Source organism: Falco biarmicus, chromosome 18, assembly GCF_023638135.1.
Source record: "Falco biarmicus isolate bFalBia1 chromosome 18, bFalBia1.pri, whole genome shotgun sequence".
In the NCBI taxonomy this organism is placed as follows: domain Eukaryota; kingdom Metazoa; phylum Chordata; class Aves; order Falconiformes; family Falconidae; genus Falco; species Falco biarmicus.
The window spans coordinates 5,680,461-5,695,463 of NC_079305.1; the positions used below are offsets into that span (position 1 = coordinate 5,680,461).

The 15,003-nt window shown below is 55.2% G+C and overlaps 1 long non-coding RNA gene across 1 annotated transcript; it reads left to right on the plus strand.

Moving 5' to 3' along the window:
* The first annotated feature begins 418 nt into the window (after positions 1 to 418).
* Positions 419 to 5,214, plus strand: LOC130160524 (uncharacterized). The gene is made up of 3 exons (XR_008826015.1): positions 419 to 621; positions 3,053 to 3,110; positions 3,625 to 5,214. It is a non-coding gene; the product is annotated as an uncharacterized LOC130160524 (long non-coding RNA).
* Positions 5,215 to 15,003: the final 9,789 nt, after the last annotated feature.

Here is a 15,003-nt window from a genome sequence, read left to right on the forward strand (position 1 = left end):
TGTCCCTGCTGCTGCAGATATCAATGTGGTGTTGAGGGCAGGTACATGCTTGCTCTGCCGGGCAAAAAGTAGTGTAGCACTGAGCTGGACCCTCACAGGGAAGGAGGCAGAGGGCTGCATTTGCCAGCAAAACATCCTGAAGACACATCCAAAAAGGTCCAGGACCCACAGCTGGCTCTGTAGGTAGTTTCTCTGTAGAATAAAAAAATAGTAAAATCCTGTAGTAAGTTGTTCTTTCATCACAAATTTAATAGTGGGGCCATGAGTGGGTTCAGATGTTCAGATATCAGAGCAGAGATTGCATGGGAAAGGGTTTGTCTTCCCCCCCCCCTTTCTCCTTAGGAAAGAGGAACACAAGTCCAGCTGGCTGAGCCCAGAACCACTCCTCCTCGTTCACTGCTGTATTTGCGGCAGTCGAGTTGCAGCTCCCTGCAGCCATGCTGCCTATGCACGAGGTGCTAAGGGCGGCTCTCCCTGCCCAAGGAATCCCTGCGTAAGGAGGTGAAGAGCGAGCGTGGGAAGGGAAACAGTGATGCCCAGCACAAGTATAGCATGTCTGGGTTGATGGCAAGGAGCAGGAGGCTTTGGACATGCTCCAGGTCCCTGTCAGAAGACCTCAGGGTGAGTCCCTGTGCCAGGAGGCACAGCAGAGAGGAGGAGGAGGAGCGCCAGGAATTGGGGAGCTGTCTGTAGGAGAAGCAGGGCTGCTCCCACCCGCCTGCCCCTTCCTTCTGCTTCTGATTTCCTGCTGGAAATAGACTTTGTGGAAGCGATTTGCAGCAGTCAGCAAAAGAAAGGAGGGACCTTGCAAGAGGTGGAAGGATCTGATAGGGGCCTCTCCCCTAGAAAGGGATGGGGAAGAGCAGCATTTGAAAGGTTTTGCCCAAACTCCTGTAGACACAGGCTTGAAAGACCTTTGCAGGGGAGAGGGGAGGAATTATATGGAATGATATTGGGACTGAACAAAAAAAGACTGTATAAAGATGATTATAAAAACATAACCCGTTCCATATGTGACTGGCTGAAAACATGCACAGTGACTGGGGTAGGAGGTGGGTCTGGCACAGGCAGCCATGGTATTGCTAACTGCTAAGCAAAAGCAGGCAGCTGCCTGCAAGAGCAGGGCACGCTCTGCTCCCTGCCACACTGAGCTGCCAGCACCGCGGAACAAAGCGAACGTGGCACAAAGGGCCCATGCCAAGGGGACCCAGCTGCCCCTGTGCCTGGCCCCAGCCCTGGAGTCTTCCAGCTGCAGAACTTTCCATGACAAAGAAGAGGTTTCAGGAGCAAAGCTGGGAGAAGAAGCAGGAGGAAGGCTGGTTGGTGCACAGGCAAGGGACTGGTGATCACGGGTCACCGGGTGCTTGTGCCATTGACTCCCGGTCACCCTCTCTCTGTGGCAGCAGGAATACTGGGAGGAGTGAACCAGCAGTAAGTGATGCCCAGCCTGAGGGGGGCTGTGCAACCTGCGGCATCACCTGCTGCCCCCTGCTAACAAGCCCTTGGCGTGCAAGTGGCAATTATTTCAGCCATAACAGTTTTAAATCAGTTCTTTTATTGACCTGGCCTGTAACTGGATGCAGCATGCAAATAGTGGAGGGTCTGTTCCTGCAGCCCTCATATCCCTCAAGGCTTTCCAAGCTGCCCCCACTCTCCCCAGGAGCCCCCTGGGGGGGGGCTTGCAGCAAGGAAGCCCCCATGGCTGCTGCCTGGGACAGGGGCAGTGCTGAGTGGTGTTTCCCAGCCCCGCCAAGCACCTTGCTTGCAGTGGGGCAGGGATCCCTCAATCCTTGGAGCAGAGCTGGCCGCGTCTAAGCACAGGGAAGAGCGGCACTGGCCAGGTTTACAGGTGGCTTTCTGGGTCAGATCCTGTGCCAGGCGTTCCTAAAATAAATCCTCTGTTCATTATTTCTTCATGGTTTCCACAAAGCACTTGTTATTTCTATGGTACCAGGTCCATTTATCTTCCCCTTCCAAACCCTCCCACTGCTGAACGAACAGCCCGCAGTGGCAGGAAGGTCTGATGCTGCTGCAAGAGCTCCTGAGGGCTGGGCTGGGACTACAGACTGGACCCACAGCAGCCCAGAGCCTGCCCATGCAGCATGGCTGGGTGCTCTTTAGAGGCTACTGTGCTGCATTTGGGGAGGCTCCTGCCTCCTTTTCCTCCTCCTACACAAGCAGCTGAGTCTGGAGCATCATCTGTAGGCTCCAGAGTGCACGTTCTCTTGGCTGAGCAGGGGGGTTGCAGCTCTCAGGTCAAAGTAATGGTGCAAGACAAATCATCTGGTGAAGAGCAGCTGACTCCTGGACAAACACAGCCTGATGTCAGGCCACCTTCCCCAAATACTGGTCCCCATCCCTTAAAGCAAAGGTGCGTGCAAGCACATGCACGTGCAGAGATGCACAAAGCCCCTCTGCCCTCAAGCACAAACTGGCACAGCCTGGGACCATGGTGGCTGGCTTGCCCTGCTGCTGAGACCACCTTGCCAGCTACCCAGCAATGGCAGTTTTTATTTCCGATCAGATCTGGTGGGGTTTTCTTCCCCATTTCAGTATTGTATTCCCCGCCCCCCCCCACCTCCCCCCCCCCAATAACCTTTAATAGCTGAAAATGCTGGGCAGAGAACAAGCAGCTCTTGTCTCACCTTCTCTGCAGTCTCCAAGCTGGCTCAGGTGATAAGCCAGCCTCCCCCTGACCTGGGGCTGACCAGGGTGGTACCCAGAGATGCTTTGGGAGATGGATGAGAAGGAGCTCGCTGCTGCCAAGAGCATGGGCTGGGATGCTTATCCCCTCCCGCAGAGGCACGTGGCTGCCCACTGATGGTGCCTGCTGATGCTGCCCGCTGCTCCGGAGGAGGCAGGAGCAGAGGTACCCACTAGTAATCCCCCTTCCCCCAGCACCCTGCTGCCAGCACGGGTTTACAGCTCTTCTCAAGATTTTATTAGTGCCTGGTACAGACCCAGGCCTGCTGCCTTTGCCAAATTGTCAGGTTGCTCATAAACCAGAATGATTTAGAAGTAACTAATGCTGAAACTATTCTGTATCGTATAGAAACAAGTGCTCCTTCCCTGCCAGAAACGCTCCATGGTGACTGTGCTCCCGAGACCTGGTGAGCTATAGAAAGCGTGGGACAGTTAATTAAATGGAAAGGAATCCCGTTCCCGGGCATTGGGGGGAATGGTGTAGACAAGCCTACCACAGCACAGCTCAGGGCTTTGCTGGGTTGCCAGAGTGTTTAAAAACAAACACCGTGAGGGTGTGTGGCTGTGCCGGGCTCCCGGAGGTGCCCAGCCACAGTGGGGAGAGGGCCAGGTCCCCGCAGGGCTGCCCCTTCCAGCATCCCTCCTGCTCAGGCACAGAGCCGGGGGTGCCTCTGGCCTGAGCTAACTCCCCACTGCAGGGCTCAGCCCCATCCCTCTTCCCGATGAGGTGCCGGCACTGCACGCTGCCCTTGCTGGGAAGGGCTCAGCACCTGGCAGGATCCGGCTCGCGGCGGGGGATGCTTGTGCTGCTCTCATCTGCTGGAGCTGGAGGGCGGGAGGAGGCTGCTGGGGCGAGGTATCGGGTTCTCCTCTCTGCGGTGCAGTATCTCCTTGAAGCGTGACAGCTGCAATTGCTTCCAGATGTGCGCCTCCTCGCCTCCAGCCGGCTGGGGGGGATGTGGTAAACCCTGCGATGGAAACCAAAACCCGGACCAGATGTACCGTGTCAGCCTCAGCAACGCACACATCTGGCCCCAACGCGCGGGCACCGCCGGAGCTAGCGGCTGGTATTCCTGCAGCACAGCACAGCCGGCATCGCGGCTCTTCCCGCGGGACCCTCCATCCCGTGGGTACCGGCAGGGCTGATGGGCAGCATTTCAGGGGGCTGTGCAGCCTGCGGGCCAGCACCCTGGCTCTGCTGACCACTCCTTAATGCCCTCCCAGCAGGACCTGGAGCTGCTTGGTGGGGCAGAGCATGGCTGGCCAGTACCGCCGTGTCCTCCCCTGCCCAGCCCCGCTGCCGCATCAGGGATGTGGGGAAGAACTCTTGACATCACCGCTGATGTCAGGAAGGACTGGGATTGCTGACATCATGGGATAAATCGGGAAGGAGGAGGGACTCTGCCTGCACACAAGGCTCTTGGCAGGCAGCAGCGGTTAGGGAAGAGCAGCGGGGAGCCCGAGGACACGCTCAGCGCTCGTCTGAGAGAAGATGCTCAGAGGTGGGGGGTGCCAGGCACCCCGGGGCTGCGGCTCTGCCCTGGCACCATACTGCCTGAGGAGCTGCGGGAGTATCCATCAGCGATGAACCCAGACGTGGTCCCAGGAATTCCCTTGCAGCTCCCTCGCCTTCCTGTGCCTGCAGCCCCCACAAGCCCACCCACTCCTGCCGGTGCTGTGACAGCTTGGGTCCCAGCTTTTACCTTGGACCCTAATGCTTACCTCGCACCCAGCACTAATAACAATTATCCCCATGTACCTCCTTCACAGAGGACTTGAGAGAAACAATTAATCTCAGTAACAGGCTTTGAAGAGAAGAAGTGCTGTCTAAGCACTGTGCTTTTATCCTTTTGATGGGGTTAGCTGTGTTGGAATACGAGCGAAGACATTTGGAGTAAATTAATAAAGAGTTTAATGACATCCAAAAGTTAGGGAGATGAAGTATTTGAAAGGAGTTTATAGCTTTATGGGGAGGGAATAGCAAAGCGAAGGGCATGTTTTCTTCATCAAGTCTGCTCTTCGGGCTCCAGCATGACTAAGTCTTTGTACCTTTTACCAGGGTGCATCCGTTCACCCCGGGTCAGCCCATGCTCCCCTGTCCTCCTCGGCAGGGGCCCAGTGACTGGTGCTGCTTGGGCAGGATGGAGCAGAAGTGCCTGGGCAGCAGGGAATTCACCCTCCGCACAACCCCGGGTGCTTTCTCAGTAATGATGGTCCCCAATTAAAAGACCTGCTGTCCCCAGGTGCTTGGGAAGCTCTGTGCAAACAGCCCAGCCCACAGAAGGGGAAATACTTGGGGGACACGGCTGCCACATCCGACAGCTCCTGCCTGGGCAGCTGTGGCTGTGCCGGGGGAGGCAGTGTTTTCCTGAATGCAGGGATGCAGGACACCATGCAGAGCGAGGTACATGACCCCTTGCCACCCTGCTCATCTTCTGATGCTCCAAAACAGAAGGATTTGTGCAAACACACCAGGTGCGCCCGTATGGTGCTGGCACTGCTGATACCGGCTTTCCCAGAGCTGTGGTGGGAGGGTCAGGGTGGTTGCAGGGCAGTTATTTCAGTCTCAGTTCTGTGTAGGTGATGGAGAAAAATCATTAAAATGCAGCAGGTGTCTTGGACTGTTTTGCTCTGAAATCTAAATGGTCTTACAGCACTCCAGAGATAATGCATTTTCCTAGCAGTGTATTTATAAGAGAGTCAAGATACGAGCACTTGGCCCAGCTCCCAGACCAAGTGTCCGATGCTGCGCACCCCATAGATGGTGGTTTTCATGTTGTTTTTATATTTTCATCCTGATTAATACCCTTGTAGTGGCTGGAGCATGGAGACTGCTTTACGTTTTGCCAGCAGGCTCTAAAGCCGATGTAATTTACCCAGCGGCTGGCAGAGCGGGGATGCACCGACATGCAGCGAAGCATTTTGCACCCACTTCCTCAGCACCTTCCCCATGAGTTAGCCCTGCCTGTCGACTGGGATCAGCTGGCCAGGGCATTTTCTGGAACATGACACTATCCACGTACCAAATTCCATGGCACAGGTGATTTCACAGCCCTTCCAAGAAATGCCTTTTATTCATCATCCCCAAGATGCTCAAGCGCCTTTAGCAGGGTCTGAAGCTGAGTGGGCAGGTGGTCCTTCCCTGTGGATCTGCTGGAAGAAGTGATGGAGGGGGGAGCAGAGGTGGCAGGACAAGGGGCACCCAGGATGCCCTCCCTTCCCTCAGTACTACAGCTCTGCACAAGCACCCAGCAGAATTCTAACCCAGGTTTTGTGAGGCAAGATGGGGAGAAGAGTGCCCCGGACAAATGTCCTGGCTCTGGGTGGCTGGGGCTGCTCCAGAGGTGCTCCAGATGTCAGTCCAAGCACGCAAACATGGGCAGTTCTTCTCTAGACCTCAGCACAGGAAAAAAATCAACCTCACAGTTAGGAACACATGTTTAGGGAGTGACCAGATTACCTTTTGCAGTGGTGCTAATTACTCAGAGTTAACTAGCAATCAGTTACCTCTAGGCTATAAAAGCCCTCAGTGAACATAGAAACCCAGCTAGAAGGCTTTGAGAGTGGTGCTCTGTGCATTTTTTCTTTCTTCTTCTCCTCCTTTTTGTCTTTTTCTCTGCTCAGTTGGGAAGTGGGAAGGTGTGGAGGGACTACAAGGACTTAATGTGATCCCAGCTGCAATCAGACAAGTGAGTGGCAGAGAGAAATGTTGCTATAGTGTATTTAGGGATGCTGGCTACAGGCAAGATAGAATATTGTTTCCTGGAGAGCACAGCCAGCTCCCAGTGGTGGAGTTAGAAGGAAGCAGCCCCAGGAGGAGAAACAGAGATATGAGTGATCTGTGATGGCTCTAGTAGCTGTGGAGGAAAGGTTGTCGGCTCCCAGCTCAGCCTTTCACGTAAGATGCTCAGGAGCAGAAGCTGCATGTCCTGGAGTGAGATGTGACTGCAGTGAAATGGGGGAACTGGGGGGCTGTGAGTTAGTGCTGCTGGTGCTCTGAAATGCCTGCTTCTGAGGCACATGTGCCTGTGGAAGTGTGTTATGTATGGCCATTTCTTACATGCAAACCTGTGTGTATGCATGTGTACCTTCCCAGGTACTGACAGCAGCAGCACGTGGCTTTCTCTGTGTCTTGTGCCGGCAAAGGACAATCTGCAGGTTGTTTAAGATGATCTCCTAGTAAGCAGCAAAGAAAAGTGAATGTGCTCATGCTGTATGTGGTGCTGGATATCAGGAACCCCTGGGAGCTGGGCTGACAGGGCAGGGCACTCCCCTTACAAGTTGGGGAGCTACAGCAAGATGTTGCCTTGGTTTTGTGTAATTGTTGGTGCCCTGATGTGGTGATTAACACTGCTGGACCACGACTGCTGGTGGCACGTATGCATGGAGAGCTCATCACTTTTTCCAGTGGCCTCTGCCTAAATACTTTCAGCCAAAGGAACTGGGATGCTTTCCAAAGCAGCCAAGCTTTCTGCAGGCGGAGCACCACACCATGCCCAGAGGCCCTGTGATGCCTGTTGCATGCTCTCCAGCCCTGCCCAGTTCCAGGGGAGTGCAGCAGGACCAGCCTGAGGATGTGGCTGGAGGAGACATGAATGAAATACCTCACAGCCCCAAATGTACCCCAAAAGGAGCAGCCCTGAGTATCCTACGTGCTGCCTCTGACGTTGGCTCTGCCCAGGTAAGAGGAGCAGACATGAGCTGTGGGGCATCTTGAGAGCACCAGTGAGCCCCTGTGGCTACCAGCAGTGTGGTCCAGCTGCTCCCTTTGGTATTGCCTTTGCTTTCCTTGCTGTGGTGTCTCTGGCCAGATGTGGGTGACAGAGGGAGCAAGTGGGAGTGGACAATGAGCCCAGAAAGAGCTGGGGGAGCTGGGGTGGAAAAGCCTTTCCCAGGGCAGGGCACCACTCCACACAGGCTGTGCTTTTGTCCCTGGAGTGGGCAGGTTCCTGGGAGTGGGGACTGCTGCAGGGTGACCCTCTGCTTGGGCATGCCCGGGCCCTGGCGGGGTGGTCAGGGGCCAGCCACCAGGTGAAGAGCAAGCCTGGGTTGCACAGTGCAACAGCAGGGAACATTGGCTTGGAAAGCCAAAAGGTGCCTGGCACCCCGGGTCTGGTGCTGCAGCTCTTCCCGAGCTGGCAGCTTCGGCGGAGGTGTTGCAGCCATGGCTGCCCACCGACAGGCAGCTGCCAGCACTGCTCTCTACGGAACCAGCGATGCAACACAGAAGGGGACGAGGCCACTTTCAGGGGAGACCTGGGCTACGTGGGGGAAAGATGCTTCTCCAAGACCTTGCAGGTTTTGACTAAAGCATGTTGGCATAGCAAAAACATGTTGGCTAGATCTTTAAAAAACAAGTAAGAATACATAAGATACATGTACATCTATATAAACATACAGATATGTGCTTGCATGTATATATATATGTATCTGTTACGGAGTCCTATCGTCGTTTTTTGCAGCAAAGACATCTGTCTTTGCTTGTGCTGGATCACTACCATGTTCCACATTACTCCTGCTCTGATTTTTGCAGCACGTCCTCTCCCACCTCCCAGCCTGGCCCTGGCTCTCGTGCTGCTCTGAGCAGCTTCCTTGGGCTCTGTGAGCACTCGGACCTGGCAATCCACCTCTGCGCCCCGAGCATGGCTTCCAAGTGCCACGACGTGCTGGGGGCACGCTGCATCCCTGCCCAGGCAGCTCCTCCTCCATCTTCACATAGTGTCATGGGCCAAAACTTGGCTCCTAAATTCGTGGCTCCAGCGGCGAGCTTAATGGGGGCATCAGGGGTTCCTCCTCCTCCCCACTGTGTTGGCTGTGCCACCTTGGGTTGCAGGCGGCATCTCCTTGGTTCTGCCACATCAATGGCTGGGCCTGAGCTCTGGGCCCCTGTGCTGCCTATTTCCCAGTTTGCTGGGTTTTGTTGGCTTCATCCGAAGGGATATCTGCTGTGGGATGCAGGCAGGGCTGGGTCAGGGTCTGCTGGAACCTACCCTCAGGCTTCAGTGCACTTCAGGGCAGCGATTGGAGAGCAAAGACAAAACTGTGCAGCCAAAATGCAACGTCCTGCCCTTTCAGTGGGGCTGACGCATTGTGTTACAGATCTGCAGTTATTCCTTAATTCCAAGCTGTAACTATGCGATCAAACTCTCCAGTGCAATAATTCCAAAACCTTTCTTGATTCCTGTATTAAATAAAGTACATTTACAGGGTATATGAATTCCAGATTCAGCCTGGGACTCCAGGGACGCATATTCCTCTCCTGGAACTTGTATATCCGGCCTGAGGATGAAAACCCCCCGAAGCCCCGAGCATAACAAGCATTTCTTGTATTTTTTCTGTCTCCGTCACATCGGGCATGTAGTATGTGCTCAGGCTGATAAACAGCATCTGGTTAGAGTCAGGTAAGGACCTCTCCGGGGAGTAAGTTTGTGGTCAGCTGCCAACGTTTCTCTCCCTCCTTAATGTGCTTTTGCAGATGGATGAAAACTGCAGCCAGTCAAGGTTATGGTTTTGGATCGCGCCGGGGAAGCGGGGGGAGAAGGCCGGCCTCGGTCTCTGTCCTATGGGCACCACTCCGCTGCCGGGGCCGCTGCTTAACGCGAGGCACATGCACCACTGAGCCCTCCTGCCCCCTTGCAGGGGGGCTTAGGGGAGCTCCCCCGGCCACACAGCCCTGCGGAGCAGGGCCTGGCGGGGGTGAAGGCGTCCTGAAGTCAGCCTCCCCTTCTGCAGCTCGCAGCTCTGGTCCAGGAGGAAAGAGCCTGCGCATCCGCCCGGGATGCGGTACGGAAGGGCTGTTGCCGGCTTCCCTCACCAGTGCTTTCGAGGAACGGAGGTGCAGTGTGCCGGTCCACTCAACTTTTTTTTTAATTAATATTTTATTTTTTTGTCGGAAACCTGGAAGTCCCGCTGGCCTGTGCACGCCTCGTGGGATGCTTCGGAGTCTGCTGCCAGGTTCTGGAGAACTGTCCCAATTCGTATTTCTTAAAAGCCCTTTTTTCTGCAGGAGAAGGAGGAAATTCTTGTATAAAAATGGAAACGCGCCCCTTCTGCCAAGCTATTAATTCTGCTTCCTATGGAAATGAGAGGTCCCTGCCTTTACTCTGTCTTTCTGTACTGAACTTCCAAGTTTATTTTTATGCCCAGATTTGGCAAAGCATTTAAGCCTGAACATAGTGTTACACATGAGCTGAAGTCCATCCCGGTGCGATGGTGTATCTGAAACACCTTACAGCGCACACAGACACGTGCTTCAGCAGACACCCCTCACGCTGGGTTTGTTCCCTACTATGGAGACTTTCTTTTTTTGTCCTTGCCAAGTTATCATTTGCTCTAATTAATTTCGCACAGCGAGCCTGGGAGCTGGCTGGTGGTTTCAAGCCTCCAGAATAGCCAGGGTAACCAATTTAATTAGCTCAAGTGAGCCAAAGTTACTTAAGCGATTTGTAATAAGTTCCAGGCTCTCCCACACCAAAGAGGTTTCAGCCGAGGACAGAAACTTCCTGAGCCTGTTCTGCAGGGACAGGGCTCTTCATGCCGCATCCGATGAACACTTGAGTGCAGGGACGTGGAGCGGCCCTGCCTGGGGAACTCAGTGGCTGCTGTCGCGGGTTTTGCATCCCTGATGACAGGGCTGTGTTTCTGGGTGCAGCGGGTGTCGCTCCCCCTCTGTGGCCCACCAGAGTGCTGTGCAAACACAGCAGTTTCTCATTTGTGTGTGCATCGCTTTCCTCTGCCATCTGCCCTGCAGCGAGAGAGGGGCTGGGGAGATTGTGCTCTCAGCAACGGGACCCCTCGGTCTCCCATATGAGCTAAGGGCCATCCTTCCCAGCAGCGTCAGCTTCTAGCTGCATGTATTTCTGTTGTTAAAATCTATGAGCAAAACACTGTTTTCCCTCTTTCCCTGCTTGCTGGGAATTTTGTGTGGGTGTGTAGATCTGTACGTGCTCTTTGCTTTGGCAGGCAGGCTGACAGCGCGGATGTCCTGGCTCTGCTGGTGTCAGGGCTGTGGGATGCTCCTGTACCCCCATCCTCTTCCCTGCCTTGGAGGTAGGAGTTGCCATGTTGCATGCGTGGCCGATCCCTTGAGCCCTGGTGTCACCGGTGCCGCTTCAATTCAGCCCAGGTAACTCAGTGAGGACTTGCCAGGTAGGCTGGAGCCCCATCCCACATGTGCCGTGTTTGCTCTGCAACGTGGCTGTGATGTCCAGAGCAGGCAAAAGGACCACGAGGCCAGATGCTCTTCCTGGGGCTTCACTTCATCTCCCTGTCCTGCTCCTGGGGGAGCTGGCTGTGGGCTGCTCTTCACGTGGCAGCCAAGGGGACGAGCCGAATCTCATCCCAGAGCTCTTGTGCTGGGGGCTGTGTGGCTTTGGAAGACCTTCTGCCAGGGAAAGCACCCAGCCGGTTGTCGGGAAGAGCTGGGATGTGTTCCCCAGCCCTGGCGGCAGGGCTGAGACCACAGCAGCAGCACTGAAGGCAGCAGCATGGGGCAGGTGCCTGGCACGGGGTGGCAGACCTTGGAGCAGCCATGAGGAGAGCTCCCATCTGCAGGATCGGGATACTGGCATGAGGAGGATCCCAGCTGCTGACGAAGGGCCCCCAGCCTGGCTCCCGGGTAGAGAGGACAGCGAGCTCGGCAGCCCCTCTTCCCCGGTATGTGGTCCCCATAGTTTACTCTGTAGTGAAGCATCTCCAGTTGTTTGGCTGTGATGGGAAAAACAACAGCCTGGCTCTGCCATCGTGACAATGCTGTCCTGACCCCCAGGGCCAAACCCACCTTCCTCACCAGGCGGCTCCTTGGAGCTTCCCCCATGCATGCCCGCCGCCTTTCCCTTGGGAAGAGGATTGGTGCAGGCCAAGGCAATCTCCAGCTTCATGTCCAGCCCTCCGCAGAGGGCTCCTGTGGGTAACTACGGTCCTGCAGCTGCACCATGTCTTTGCCCCTTCCTAAACACAGGCTTTAGGGAAATATCTGGCCTCCCTGCAGAAACCACCAATAACATGTGCAACTGCAGCAGCATGTTTGTCTCCCTGGCGCCTCTCGGGAAGGATGGAGCAAGGCCAGGCAGTGCATTCGGCACTGGGCAGATGCCAGCCCTGCAACCTGCGACCTGCCAGGAGAGCTGCTCCGGGCTGGCACGGAGAAGCTGCAGCTGGGACTGACCTTGCCTTGCAGCCCTGGTGCTTGCTAGGGCCGGCTGTGAGCTCCTGCCTTTTATTTTCCCAATTGCAGTGAACCTGACATTCCTTTCTGCCGCTGCAGAAGCAGTGGCTGGGCTTTGCCTGCTGAAGCTGGTGCACAGCCCTTGCACAGCATCACAGCTGATGCGTGTGGGACAGCCCTGCCAGGGTCCTGCATCCCCCTGGCAGGTGCCCGGTGCCCAGCTGTGCTCTGCTTCCCTGCCCACACGTCCAAAAGCCACACTCCTGCAAGAGGCGTCGCTTTGCAGGGCGGGCTGGAAGGGAGCGTAAATTAGGCCTATGCAAAAATGAATTTAATTATTGGGGAATAAAGATCCCATTATTCTCTCTGCCCTGAAGCAAGAAAAAGAAATTTCTTGTTTCCTTCCTAAATTCAAATGAGAGAGGGAGAGATTTATAGGGAAGGTGCACCTGGCACAGGAGCAAGGGCAACAGCAGCCAGCATGGGAGCCAGTGATGCAGGAGCTTGCCGGGGGTGGGCTGGCAGCACGGACACTGGCTCCAGCGCCCCAACACCGCGGTGTGACTTGTCTGCAACCTCCTCCTGAGGCTCCTTTGGCCCCAGGCATTTCTGTGATTATACCCTACCTGTGCAGACAGCTCGAGGATCTTGTTACACTGGCACCTGTCTAACAACTTGCATGATGCTTGCACCAGCCTGGAGCCTGGGCAGGGAGATGTCCTGCTCCAGCTTCCAAAAATACAGCCCTGTGCGATGGGGATAGCAGTTGTCCCCACCAGCTGGCAGCTCTGGAGCTCCCCGCACCCCATCTTTGTGGCAACACTGTTAATTAAGTGGTGCTTTTCCCATGGAAGTGAAAGTTCCTAGTCTAAGCAAGCCAAGCCTGCACCCCTTGATAGCTGCTGGTGCCACCAACCCCTGGTACAGGCACACACCTGGAGTGACAATAACCATCAGCCAGGCAAAACTGGTGCTTTGGGAAAAAAAAACCCACAGAAAACAGCTGAAACCGCATTTTTCTGGCAGCACAACAGTTACATCTTAAACAAGACATTTTAAATTTACACTGCGAGCCAAAAAAAGTTGTAATTTGAATATACAGCATGGCACATTCCTCAGAAATTGATCATAAAGTTCTGTTAAAACACAGGCACTGCTTGAGTAAAATAAATATTTTTGCTTCCAGAGAAGTGAAAGGTCTGGCCAGCGACTCAATTTATAATATTTTTAGCAGGTGATTCATCGAAGAGGGAAAAAAATACCCAGGGCAGCTGAATCCAGCAATGGCTCTTTGTCTCAGCAGGGCTATCGCATCCAGGCGTGCCGGTAGCTGGCTGTGGTGAAGCTCCCTGCTGCCAGGGCCCTACACACCCCTTTCCTGGGGTCTCCCCAAGCCCCCGTGGACCTGCTGCCTTCAGCAGAGAATAGAGGACTTGTAGCTGCAGCTTCTTCGGGGAGCCAGGCGCTTCTTGCCACTTTGGGGATGGGGTTGTCAACGTGGCAAGTGCTGGGGCTGCATGTCAGTCCTGGCACAGCCACAGCTCCCTGGGCAGGGGGAGGCAGTGCTGAAGCCCTGGCAATGGGTCCCTTCTCCCTCCCAGAGTGGGAAATGAGGCAGGCAGGGACAGAGGTCCCTTCTGAGGCATTTGTTGTTTGCCCAGAGCAGCCTCAGGAGCTGTGGGTTTGGACAGGGTTTCCTGACTGGGTTCCACTCACCGCATTGCTGCAGTCTGGGGATGGAAAACAAACCCTTTGGCCTTTCCTATCTCCGGCTCCAACAGCAGATATTTGTCTTTTCCTCCCCACAGGTGCCAACTCTCCACAGCATGTTGCAGAGCTCGTGGCCCCTGGACACATGGGTGCTCTCTGCTCCTGCACATCCCTGTTTGTGCTGTGAAGGTGAGCATGGGAATGGGACTTGGGGGAAAGTATGGGCACAAAGGGGCTTCTGCGCAGCCCCATGCCTATATGCTTTGTTTTATGCACGTGCAGGTCAGGCTTTAAAGCCTGTGGGAGGCTGCACACCCCAGGATCGGTTGCTGCAGTACCAAAGGTAGCAGCTTGGAAGGACACAAGCAAGGTGCAAGCACACCTACAGCCCTGTGTCCCCGGCCGGGGTGCGATGGCTGATGCTGCAGTGGCACCCAGAGCCCCCCCTGCTCTGCTCCCTGCTGCATGGGTGAGAATCGGGCGATGCAGCTGTGCAGGGGCACGTGTTGGACCATGGCCCCACAGGGAACCTGAAGGGTGTTTCTGGAGCTGGTGGACATCGAGTCATGGCCAGTGCCCTTGGACTTCTCCAGCGTTTGTGGCCAAATGAAGAGCGGCCTTTAGACTAGCTGCTTGTGATGCATGAGGCACCTGCTCCCGGCTATAAAAATGGATTAGCTGCATTGCATCTGGAGCCCATCCAGGCAGCAGCGCCTTCTCCAGCATCCCATTTGGCACGCAGAACCCACTGCCTGAAAACGCAATGAAGGGGCGTGAGGGGACAAGATGCAGAGTTAAAAGGAGGGTCTGGAAGCTGTGATCCTCTCTAGGTGGAGAATCAGAGAGCTTTGAGCAGCCCCAGATGCAGCACTGCCACCGAGGGCTGGATGCTCCCTTTCCACCCGCTCCTCACCATGCCTTCCCATTGTTCTTTGTACTTGAGCCTGGTCCCAAGGTGCTCCCAGCTGGCTGGGTTTTCAGCCTGGATACAAACTCCAGCACAGCAGATACTAACTCATTGTATTCTGAGTGTTGGAAGGACTCCATGGTCCAACACAAATTGAGTGGTAATATATTAAATAGGAAGAAAGCCCTCCTCCTTGATAGAGCATCCAGGATGCACAGTGCTGAAGGTGCTGCTTCTAGCCCTGCCCTGGGAACCCACATCCAAACGCATTCCTCTGCACACCAGGGAGATCCACTGGGACCTGCTGGTGTGATCCTGATGAGCCCGGTGGTGGGGTGAGTAGGATCCTGCTGAGCCCCGTGGGCGCTCGGCTGGCTCCACGCCAGAGCAGACAGCTGGGCGCAGCCTTGGCAGCAGCGGTCTCCTGCTCTCGCTGCTGCTGCACCACGGAGGAGTGGATGAGCAGCCCACTCCTCTTCAGCAGTGCTCAGAAATACCCCGAAACAAGAGTTATGTG